At 34.2% G+C, this 13,468-nt stretch overlaps 1 protein-coding gene across 2 annotated transcripts in view; it reads right to left on the reverse strand.

Annotated features, from left to right (window-relative positions):
- unc-45 (unc-45 myosin chaperone) overlaps window positions 1–13,468 on the reverse strand; it is a 368,157-nt gene that overhangs the window by 77,360 nt on the left and 277,329 nt on the right. The window lies entirely within an intron of this gene.

The raw sequence follows: 13,468 nt of genomic DNA on the forward strand, positions 1-13,468 counted from the left end.
AGTTAAAATTGGCACAGCAACTACACAGATTAGCCTTTATAAAGAGGTGCTGAGACACTAATATAATACCAAACAGTGTCAGAATTAAAAGCGAGTTTCACTCAGCCAAAGCCCAGCATATTTACAAATAGGAGAGTTTGAGTTTAGCACTATTCCATGAACAGATTAGTACTACTTGTGAGGAGCTCTCAAAAATGAATACAACTATCAATGCTCTATGCGATGAACTGTGTGATATTTTAAATTCAAAACTGTGGGCTATCCTTGTCAGCATCTCTGACGTAAAAACTGACACCAGAAAAAATTTGAAAACCTCCAACATCATAGTGCTACACAATGACTGCAATTAAACTATTACAACAAGATTGCGTCATTGTCAGTTTATTATCGGTAGCCCTGACAGATGACGCTGCCAGTGCATTAAGTCAAGGACATAACTTTGCTGGCAGGCAAGTTCCAAAAGCAAAAATAATGGCTTCCATTGAACAACTATAACATTCATTTGGATGTGGACAACATCTTAATTCAGTCCAAGCCTCCCAAAAACAATATGCCCAAAAAAGGAAATCATTGCTTTAAAGATCTATACTGTAAATAACTAAAGCAGACACAGGTAATGCAAGTGTGGCGATGAATTTAATGAATATGAAAGCAAAATGCACATACTTTTACAAGATTCAGTCTATGTGCCAAATCATAGGCTGTGATCCTACTAACTCTCAAATGAATAAAGTTTACAAATTATTGAAGAAAGTCACTTCCTGGCCAAAAGAAACAGTTAGTAAACTCAAGCCTTTTTCATATTAAAACTCCCAGAACATATGGAGTACCTAAAATTCACAAACAAGGTACACCCATTTGCCTTATTATGAATAGTATAAATAGTTGCACATACAAACTTGCTAAACATTTGGCTAAATTACTAACTTCCCACTGACAATAATTCTCCCTCCTTTGTTAAAAATTCCATTAATCTCTAAAGTATATTAGAAAACCATATCTTAAAAAGTTCAGATGTAATGTTTAGTTTTGATATTACTTCACTATTTACCAATGTACTGTGAAATGAAACCCTTGATTTGCTAAAGACACATTTTCCACTGGATATATTTGAGCTATTTAAATTTACAGTACATAAAGGTTATTTTGCATGGAAGGGAAGATATACAAACAACTAGATGGGACAGCAATGGGCTCCCTCTTTCTCCCCCTTTAGCCAATTTCTACATAGAACAATGGTCCAGACACATTGGGTACATTTTTAGCATATTTAAATAGCCAACACCCTAAAATCCACTTCACAATGGAACAGGAAGCTAATGACTGTCTACCCTTCCTGGATATACTAATCACACGGCTTCCAGATGGTTCCCTTATCTTTTTCTGTTTATAGAAAATCCACACATACAGGGAGATAACTGCACAAACAGTCACACCATCATCCATCTCAACAGTATGGTATCCAAAAAAAACACTAACTCATAGAGAGAGCTATCTGTTCCAATGACAATGCTCTTACTGCTGAACTCACTCACTTATGTCACACCTTAGACAATAGCTATAATCCCCATTGGACAGGAAAAAAATATTAAAAGTTCCCCAAAAATCTCCCATTGCTTACCACACAAGACCACAGCAAAATTGTTACCATTCCATACATTCAAGGCATCTGAAAAGATATCTAGAATGTTTAATAAATATCAGCTATGCACCGCATTTAAACCTTTCGTCAATTTGGCAACTCTCATCCATTAATCTAAGGACAAACTCACTTCTTAATCACATCCAGGAGTTTATGAAGTGCACTGTTCTTGTGAACTGGCTTACTATGGACAGACAGGAAGAATTGTTGACATCCACCATGGAGAACATAAAAAATACATACAACACTATCGTTATGGCAAGTCAAGACTAGCAGACAATGCCTTCAATACCCCTTTATGCAGGATCAAATGGAAGAAAACAAAAGTGCTACATAAGAAAAGTTGTGGAGGAGAAACTTGGAGAACAACAAAGTTCAGACCAAAAAGGGATGACAAGATTAGATTTTCACTTCAAGACAAATAACTGAGAAATTCTGGAATTACAACAAGTTGGAGAGAAAACTGTGTAAAACACTAGAATTATATTGAATAAATGGAATATTATACAAAAGTAATACATATTTTATTAATTTTTAAGTAATTAACTATGAGTAGTTTTTTTTTTTTTTTTTTTTTTTTTTATCAACTATAAATGATTAACCAGGTTTGAATTGTAGACCTTTCCTCATTAAAACTGAAAAGTTACTCCATGTTTTGCTCTTTATGGCAGACAGCATCTTCAAGAAGATATTTAACATAAAAAAAAATGTTTCCAATTGCAGTTATTTCTATAAACTTGAAAAAATTCTACTGATTAATAGTTTTAATTATGTGTATCGTATCATTGGACAAGTTACACACCATCAATAAGCGCAAAACTTTTATTAATTTTGTCAAAAATGGAGGTTGTGATTATTACATACACTAATTAATGACTACCAGATGTCATGAAGTAAAATTCCTTGGTTTCTACTTAGTGAGCCATGTGAGCAAATCACCTCAGAACTCCTTGAACAATCTGATGAAAGTATTTTCTTCTAAGTAAAGCATGGAGGAAACATGCCAATTCACCATGTGATGTGCAGTGAGGATGTTTGCTATGGGTCTGCTTCTTTTTACTCTCTTATTTTCAACATCTCCTTTATGTTCCTTTTTATTGATTTCGAAACTACTCCCAGTTTGACACACAAACACTTTTCTGGGGAAAAAAAAAAAAAAAAAAAAGAGGAATCTTGTATATCCCAGGATGTTTGTGGAACTAAACATTGTCTTTAGGGGAATGTAGGAAACTTTATTACCATGCTTTTGCAATTAATTTCCAGGTTAACACAGAAAGTTTCGTGGGAATTAGCAGTGTTTTTTAATAACTTCATTGGGTAGCCATTTTAGAGGAAATGACCAAATAGGATTTGAAGTTCTTTTCTTTTAATTTTATCATTCTTGAGTATTTCTTGACCTGGTTGTTTAATGCAAGTCTTGCAATGGGTAGTATTCCTAAGGAGTGAAAAGAAGGCAAAAATAACACCACTCTACAAGCATGGTTCCAGGGCAGAAGTTTCCATTATGAACCATCTGTATAACTGCAGTTGTAGTCAAGGTGTTGAAGAGATTGGTTAGGAATAGAATACAGGATTGGGTTGATGGACATAGCATTCTTTATGAGAGCCAGCATGAATTTGTAATGGGTAGGTCCTGTTTTAGCAATTTGCTTGATTTTCATGGGTGCTTAAGGGTCAAAGCTGTATAACTGAGAGGAGACCTCCACATAGCCTTTAAAGGAATGCAGAGAACCGACCAGGGCTTCTGACCTAATGTCCAATCCTCACCTTCTCGTGGTGCACCCTGTTGGGTATCTACTTGGATACTGAACGGACGAGAATGGGCTGGCAATTTGGGATTTAGCCGACCGAATTGTATTCTTATTGGTTAAACCAAAATATTGAATGATGGTACAACATGACAAAATTTCATGCCGGCTGGGGCGTTGCACGGTTAAACAAGGCCCCCGTTGTTTTTGCCAGGGAACCAGGCCAAACAGCAAAAAGTCAGCTACTGGAACAAATCTGAAAATAAACCCCAACTCAACATCACCAGAGTTAAAGATTGGTACCATCAACGTAAGAAGCCTGAATGGCAAAGAAAAGGAGTTAGCTGGGGAATTAGATAAGTACCAGATCAACATAATAGGGGTGACTGAAACAAAAAAGACCAAAACTGGTGAGATCTTTCTGAGCAATATATACAAAATGTTATATTCAGGCAATGACAATCAAGGTAAAGAAGGAGTAGCCATAGTATTCAACACAAAATACGAGGCTAATCTTCTTGAATGGCAGTCAGTCTCAAGTAGAGTAATGTGGGCAAATATGAGAATGGGGAACTGGACAATGAGACTTATTTGTGCCTATGGTCCCACAGAAGGTTCTACTAAGGTAGAAGTGGAGGAATTTTTTGAGGGTTTAGAAAAAGCAACTGACACAATGAAAAATGAAAAGTTGGTCCTTGTTGGGGATCTAAATAGCAGAGTAGGAAATGGTTGTGAGACATACAAAAATATTTTGGGAAAATTTGGAGAAAAGAGCAAAGCTAATAATAATGGCAAATATCTGTTGGATTTCTGCTCAGGACATGGACTGGTTATTACTAACACCATGTTCCAACATAAAAATGTGCACAAATTCACATGGAGAGAAGAGGCTAGGAATAAGAAAAGTCTCATTGACTATGTTATTGTTGATAGTGATGTTTTCTCCCTGGTGCAGGACACCAGAGTGTACAGAGGATTTGAAATTGGAAGTGATCACTATTTAGTCTTGATCAGGATAAAATTGAATTTCATATTGAAAAGAATAACATGTAAGAAAGTTTTAAAGCGAATAAAAGTTGAGCAGCTCTCAGATGTGAGCTGTAGACTAAAATACACAAAGATTATTGAAGAAAAAATGAGAGTTTGAGAACATGAATCAAACCTTGGAGATTCAGTGGGAAACTCTGAAGAAAACATTGATTGATTCTGCCAGAGAGGCATGTGGTGAGGCTGTCTGTAAGGATAAAAAAATCAGAACTCCCTGGTGGACACAGGAAGTTGAAGAGGCAGTGAAGGAAAAGAAGAAAGCATACCAAAAGTTCCTGTCAAATAAGTCAGCTTGTGCTCTTAGAGAATATAGAGACAAATGCAAGAATGCTAAGCACTGTGTAAAACTAGCTAAACAAAAGTTATGGGAGGACTTTGCCAAGAATATAGAAAATAAATATCAAGAAGGTGGCAAAATATTCTGGAGGTTGTTGAAGAAGCTTAAGAATGGAGGAAAGAGTGCTATAAAAGGAATTAGAGATGATAAAGGTGACATGAAAATGGGAGAAAAAGATATCCTTGAAGTATGGAGTAATTACTTTGAAAAACTGCTAAATGAAACAAGCAGTGATGACAGCACAGTGGTAAAAAAACACTGACCAGGCATACAGTCAGGAATACATATCCATACTTGAAGTAGAAAAAGCCATCAAAAGCTTAAAATGTGGAAAGGCAGCAGGAGTAGATGATATTCGACCAGAAATGCTGAAGTATGGTGGTATGAGAGTCTTACAGTAGCTGCACTGCATAGTTCAGAAAGCCTGGACAGAGGGACGAATTCCCGATGATTGGAGTAGAGCTCTCATAGTACCCATATATAAAAAGGGAAATAAAACTGCATGTGAGAATTACAGAGGTATTTCCCTACTGAGTGTTCCTGGCAAGATCTATGCAAGTATACTTGAGAAATGGTTGAAAAGAATTGTGGAAGAAAAGCTTGGTGAAGAACAAGCTGGATTCAGGCCAAATAGAGGCTGTCAGGATCAGATCTTCACTTTATGACAAATAGTCGAGAAAGCATGGAAATATAACAAAGATCTGTATTTAAGTTTTGTCGATCTGGAAAAGGCATATGACAAGGTGCCAAGAGAGAAGCTATTCAATACGCTGCAGTTATATGGTGTCAATGGGGCATTATATCAAGCAATACTTAGTCTTTATTTGAGTTGTAAGTCAGCAGTTAGAATTGAAGGAAGTACAGGAAGATGGTTTAATGTTAAATCTGGTGTGAGACAAGGATGTACATTATCCCCTCTGTTATTCATTATCTATATGGATCACATTATGAAGGAAAGTAGTATTAAACATGATATCAAAATTGGAGATGTTAATGTCAGCTCTTTGCTTTATGCAGATGATGTTATACTTCTAAATAAATCCGCTACAAGTCTGCAAGATTCTCTGACTAAATTGAATAGCTGTTGTAATAGATATGGTATGAAGGTCAGCAATAAAAAGACAAAGACAATGAAAATAGGCAGAATCATTGAAAATATCAACTGTGTTGTGAATGGAGAACCTGTGGAACAAGTAAAACATTTCAGCTATTTAGGCACGATTTTTACTGAAGATGGTAAATTAAATATAGAAATAGACAACAGAATCAGCAAAGCTGGTATGGTGGGAAGTCAATTGAATAAATTCATATAGAATAAGAGAGAAATTAGTCGCAACACTAAATTAGCTGTATAGAAGACAGTGTTCAAACCAGTTTTAACTTATGGATCTGAGAGCTGGGTCAGAAGTAAAACACTTGACCAAAGACTAGAGACCGCAGATATGAGAGTCCTGAGAAAGATTATACATGAACAGATGGCATCAATGGCAATATCATATTAAAAACGAGGATATTAGGAAAGAACTTGACATTGTCAGCATCCAGGAATGCGTTAGCAGAGCTAATCTCAGGTGGTATGGTCACCTAAACAGAATGGGCCAGGAAAGATTAGCAAAACAAGTGTTCTCTGCCAGGTTGGCAGTAAAACGACCCAGAGGAAGACCAAGATATAGGTGGATTGATACGGTACAAAGTGCTTTAGACGATAGAAATATAAGATCTGATAATGTTGGAGTATTGACAAGAAACAGACTGATTTTGAGGAAAATTGTAGATAAGAAATTAATAATGATGTAATTTTTTTCATGTAGTACTATCATATCCTGTACACCCCTTGAGGGTACATGGCAGGAATTTGATGATGATGATGATGATGGTAAGAGGTGTGAGATAAGGGAGAATCATATACAGTGATATTCTTGGACTTTGAATTAACTGTATAAAGCACTGGTCAATATAAAAGCATTTGATAATTACCACATGATAAGTTGGTGTAACAGCTGCAGATGATGGGAACAGATACTATATTAGTTAGATAGATCAGAGAGGCACTCTGAACGATGCCAGCAAGTTGTTGATGGAGCAGTGTCTCAAAAAAAAAAAGAAAAAAAAAAGGATAACTAGTGGTGTGACCCAGGGTTCTGTTCTTGGGTTCCTGCTGTTTAACTTGTTTGTAAATATGATAAGTTTGTAAATTTGATATATCAAATGGACTGGGGATCTTCAGTTGTTTACTGATGATGCAAAATTGAAGAGAATTATAAATAGTAATGCTGATGTTAATTCCCTCCAGAAAGATTTGAATAGACTTTTGACTTGGACAAAGAAGTGAGGGTTATAGTTTTAATATTAACAAGTGCAAGGTGTGGAATTCTGGAGTGCAAAAACGTAATGCTGTGTACTATACTAACAGTGCCATACTGCAGAAAGTGGATGAGATTCAAGATTTGGGAGTGATGGTTAACAGTAGACTGAAGTTTAGAGGTCATATTGCACATGTTGTAAAGACTGCACATCATAGTGCTGCTATGATAAGAAGTACTCTGACATGTAGGGATAAAGATAAAGAAGTGGTTGTGCCACTGCATAAAGCACTGGTCAGGGTTCAGAGTCAAGTAACTAAGACAAATATCAGAACTTTGGAATGCTGGCTATGGAGAGAGGTCGAAGAAATATGGACTGCAGTTTTGTGAATAGGAGGAAAAGAGGTGATATGATAGAGACATTTAATTTAATGAGATTTCATCGGATTAATCCAGAGGGGATTATAAATATAAAAAGAATAGAAGGTGAGAGGGAAAGAACCAAGCAGCCATCCTTGGATGTAAGGAGTAGGTCTTTTACATGGAGAACTGTTAGTGCATTACCAGAATATGCTGTCAATGCAAGGAATGTTAAGGATTTTAAGATTTGGTATTTGAATGAACCTCCCACAATGACTCTGCCAACTCCATGGAGGGTTTAATAATAATAATATTTATAGCTGTATATTTTATACTACCATATTTTTCGGATGATGAGACGATTTTTAGAAAAAAATATTTTATTATATAAAAATATTTACAAATTCTTACTTAATTTTTATTTAATGTTACAATCATTTGTATTAGCAATATTCAGTTCATCTTCACTCTCGGTACTATCACTCGTCTCGTTAATGTCACTGTTCATATTACTTTTGTCTGAACTATTGTTGCCACTCCCTTCAAAAACTGCGTCATCTTCGGTACCATCCACCACATTACTTATCCCGCATTTCTTAAATGACTTTATAATTGTCTCTTCTTTCACAGCTTCCCATGAATTTTTCACCCAGGTACATACTTCTAAATTTGTTGGCCGTTTCATATGTCCTGTTGTAACATCATGATTTGGCTTTGCCATCCATTTGTTCCACTCTTCCCGCATAAAATTTTTGAATGGTTTATTAATAGATCCATCCAAAGGTTGTAATTGACTTGTAAGGCCTCCAAGGAATGACAGCTAATTCTGTATTTCTTTTAGAAGCTTCTTTGTTGATTCTATTTTATGCGCTCTGAATTGATCCCACGCTAACATCACAGGCTTTTTAAACAACGCACCTGGACGTTTTGCCCATATCTTTTGTATCTAATTTCATTCCTGTTTCGTCCATCCAGCCTTTATCTTGAATGTGGATAATAATGCCATGAGGAATTTCATCTCTCGGTAACGTTTTTCTCTTAAAGACTAACATGGGGGTAGTTTTGTTCTGTCTGCACAACAAGCTAAAACTAAGCGTAGTGAGTTTTTTCGTGAACAGTTGTTTTGATCACTATTGATTTGGTATCTTTTGAATCTACTGTCTCATTTGAAGGAACATCAGAAGTTAGAGGCACTTCATCCATGTTTGCAGTTTAATTAAGCTCAAAGTTAAATTTCCTTCTTGCTGATATGACAAATCTGTGGAATTCCATAATTTTAGCTTCATAGTCAGCTGGCAATTTTTGGGCTAGAGTGGTTTTTGTATGCATGCATAACTCGTGTCTTTTCATAAATCTAAAGCACCAAGACGGCCAGTAAAATCTAAAATTCATTAGCAGTTGCCCATCGTTTCGCTTCAAAAATTATCATATTTGTAGAAACGGATATTCCTAGGTTTCAATGATTTTTTATCCAATTTTTCATTTGTGCTTCAATTCTGGACATTTTTCTAGGTGCGAATGGAATGTTTTCTTGTGTTTACATAGCAGTTTTAATTGTTCCTCTTGTTTACTCCACTCACGAGCCATTTTTTCTGTTGGTGGTGGACCAAAATGTTTTTCTGCTGCTCTGTTTCCATATTGTTTTGCATAATTTATCACATTTAATTTATAACTCATGTTATATGAGTCTTTTCTGTTTTACACTCATTTTTTCTAATTTTAAGATAAAAGTTTTAACGACTTATAAAAAATAATTCAAATGAACCATACAAAAGCATATGTTTACACACTAATGACTATTGAAGCTCTAAATCGGTGATTTACCCACATGCAGTGAGATAACTTAGGTACCTACCTTCAGTGGCATGCTTACTAATTTTATTAACATATTGCACCAGTAATTGAACTTCGCTAACAGCTTTGGTACAGTGTAAAGATTAGTATTTTAATGCTACCTTTGGACCATAAGACGCACCCCAATTTTCAGTCGATTTTTCTATGTAAAAAGGTACGTCTTATGGTCCAAAAAATACGGTAATTTCTGTTGGCGGTGATGGAAAGAGCTTGCACATCAACTATACATGGTACTAATGTACTATAGGTTGATCTACCAACCTCTCGTGTATGGGCTCAACATAAAGAAAACATCCTCTAAACCTGTGTGGATTTATTTCCCATAACCCTCGTATAACACGGTACTTATATATAACAGATAACCCTCGTATAACACGGTACTTATACAATGCGCTTTCGATATAATGCGGTTATATCGAAGGGTTACTACAAATTGTAGTAACCCTTGTTCGACGTGGTCCTTATACAAACCGTTTTCAATAAAAACATGGTCTACAAATTGCAGTAACCCTTTATCTTTACATATTTTTCACCGTGCGCTTTAAAAATCAAATTTTATCTTTGTTAAATTTGCATCTGCCCATATCGCACATGTAATTATAAGTAGCAAATTCACATTAGGGGGAAATACCCTTTAGCACGCATGTTCATCAATTGTTTACTGTATAAAGGGTTACTACAATTTTTATAGTAATGGCCACGTAGACGGTTTGTGACATCGTTGAAAATGAAATTAGTGAATTAATTGATGGGGAAATAGATTTAAATTAGGAGGAACTGGTACAATTAATAGATGATGTCGAACCAAATGGAGAGGAAAGTTCTGCCGAAGATTCTGATTGTGATGAATCCGTTAAAGAATTCAGTTTAAAGAAATTAGCACAAGGATTGAACTTGGCAAGAAAGTTAGCAAGTTATTTTACGAATAATGATCCCTTAATGGAGTGCTCTAGATAATTCACGGATGAATATTTGTTTAGCTCCATATTATGAACTTAATAAAAATTGCAGCATAGTGGTAAGTAAGGTCTTATTACTGACGTCTTGATAACTAAACCAGCTGAAGTATGCAATGAGAATTATACAAATGACGTCCAAGAGATTTCAAGTGATGACAATGTCCGGTCACTCATAAATAAGGAACATCTAAGAAATGTTCGTTTTGAAGAGAGCGATTATGATTAAATTATGCACTTTATTTTATTTTGCTTAAGAGATTTATGCATTATGGGCAATAAAGTTTACGTACAATTTGTATTTTTATAAGTTATTGTATGTATTTTGTATTTTGTTTCATAGTTTATGTGTTTTCTTAACTTACATGAATTACCTGAATTAAATAAAAATATTTTTTGTTGGATATGTCATTGTTTATATAATTTAAAAAAAAACAATTTCGGAACATAACCCTACTTTTTCTATGTGATCTGAGTCTCGCATAATGTGATTTATATAACGCACCATTTCTGTGGAACCTAACATCCGCATTATACAAAGGTTACTTGTATTTGGATGTTGTAGTCCTTGGAGGAATACAACACCCAACTGTTCAAGAAAAACATAAATAGGTCACTCCTTTCTTCTTAACCACTTGAATTTTAAGCATCAGACTGTTGAAGTGTCAAAAATGCCTAGAAATCACTTGAGGTTCATGATTGTAAGATGGATATTTTTTGCTGAGAAGAATCTATAGAAGCTCAAGTTCTTTCTAATTAAATGAATATCTAATTGAAAGTATGAGGCCTTTTTATAAGCCATATTTAAATTATCAGCATTTTTTTTTCTTATATCTAACCGGTGCAACGTGTCAGCTTAGTTATCTGTTAGTTACTAAGGACTATTTAGACATCAATAAATTTTCTCTCTTGGCCACTTACATCCTGATGAATAGCTAAGTAGTCCTAAAATAAGTAAGGATGATGGGAAAATGACTGAGGTCTGGTGGATGCTCCCCCCTTCTTATTGAAACTGACTCTTCTCTGGTATTCAAAACAAGTGCTGTGAAGTTGTGATTGATGGTTTCTCTGTTAAGAAGTTGTAATTTTATGAAATTTTAATTTATTTTATAGTAAACTCTTGTATACTAAAAAACTGTAAGAATCTTAAAATATTCTTTATAATTAATAGATATTAAATAATATCTGTTTTTAGTACAGAAGTATTCATAAGCTCCTTTATAAAAATAAAAAAAAGCAAAAATTAATTCTTTTTGGCAACTAAAAGAAATTGTCAGTATTCTTTTAGGTTTTCACATAATAAAGTACTAATGCTTGTATTATGCTTCTTGTTGATGGGTTCATATTTCAATAAAGTTTCAACTTCCATAGCTGAATCTTCCTGATAAACTAAGCCTTCATAACTCAGTTAGTTTCAACAAGATGCCTTTTGCTTGGAAAGACCTGGGTTCGAATCCTGTCTAGAATACAAATCCTTATCATCTTTTCAAATAAAGGCAAGTTAGCCAGTCTCATAGTGTTGCAGGGTTTTTCTCTAGAAAACCTCAACTGTTTTGTCCTGTAACCAGACATTTCATAAGATACATACCTGCTCATATGGAACACTGCAGCCATTGTATCATCATATGATAAATGATAAACTTTTCACCTAATAAATAATTTGTTTTATAACAGAGACATGATATACATTTATACAACCATGTACAATAACAAACTCAAATATATTAGATATAACTCAACATTGCATTACCCATCCAGGCAACATTTTTCTTTCAATTTTCATGAACAGTAAAAGACTAATGTAATAAGAGTAAAAAATAATGAAATGTCTATGTAATAAGTATTTTTGCATGGCAAAATAGTGAAAGTATTAAACTTAAACACAGAAATATTTTACAGTTGTAAAAAGAGTGCTGTTTCATTAGTTACTGCATTATTATCAAGTACATCTGGTTATTTTCTGTAAAAACATTTGCAAAGATGGAGCAGTTGCTATTTCATTATTTTCACAAAACATCTAGCAACACAGTAGACACTGCCGATCAGTAGTTTATTTTGGTTTTGTTTCTGATATGACTGAAAAATACTGCCCAACAAAGAAAGTGAATAAACAGGTTCAAATATTGACACAGCTTTTTATGCTACAATTTGTCTAGTAACTGACTAGACAAATTGGTTAACTGTTCATTGACAATTAAAGTTAACCTGAAATTGTATTCCTTCCTCTTTTGGAATCAAATCTTTAACTGCACCAATTACCAATTGCATTCACTCACTACAGTATGTTGTAGTTTGTTGTAGTCTGTTGTCCCATTCATTTTCAGTTTTATACTTTGCTACTGCTCAAGATGAATAAGTGTAAATTTTTAACTATTTACACTTATTTTTCTTGTGCTACTATAACACATGCATTAAAACAGGTTTGAAGTGCAAATTCCTACAGTTACTATGCTCTGTGGTTGGAAAGACTTGGATTGAAATTCCATATAGGAAACAAAGGTCTTTTCATATGAAAACAAGGTAGCAGGATTTCTTTCCCAGGAACTTGAGTTTTTCATCCCACCATATTGTCTCTTAAATTACAAAATTGTAATTTAAGAGACAATACACTGGCCATGCAGCTTTAGTTGCATTAGCTGCAATTCTAAACAACAATCTAACTTCATTTAAATGTCATTCTTGTGTGAATTAAGTATAAAATGTCAGTAGGATAAAGATACCATTGTGGGAACAGAATACAAATTTAATTAAACTTTTTGTGGTATAAAAGGGTATTATAAAATAAACTTAATTATATATTTCGTTTGAAGCATACTATATGAAGCCAAGTTTTATTTTTCCAGATGTTCAAATGGAAAAAAATGTCATTAAAATGAACAGTCATGGTTATAATAAGTATTCATTTTAATGACATTTTTTAGCTCTTGTTATAATGAAACTCTTACTATATAAGGAACTAAGTTTAACTGAAAATGTAGTGGTTATATTTCATTTAACAATGATATGATACAACATTCATGTTAAGAATGTGCTTTCTGGTGAGTAAAAGTCAAGTGAAAGTGTTCCTTTATTTATTTACTGTTTTTTTTTTTTAAGTGATACTCTCAGTTCTCTATTTGTTTCAACTAAATAGTCAGAAATATTTTTGAAGCAGGCAAGATAATGCATAAAATCAATAAAAAAAGTTTTCTAAAAGTTATCAGTCATTAAATTTTATATTT

Source organism: Typopeltis vanoorti, chromosome 5, assembly GCF_054136105.1.
Source record: "Typopeltis vanoorti isolate ZY-2024b chromosome 5, IOZ_Tvanoo_1.0, whole genome shotgun sequence".
NCBI lineage: Eukaryota > Metazoa > Arthropoda > Arachnida > Uropygi > Thelyphonidae > Typopeltis > Typopeltis vanoorti.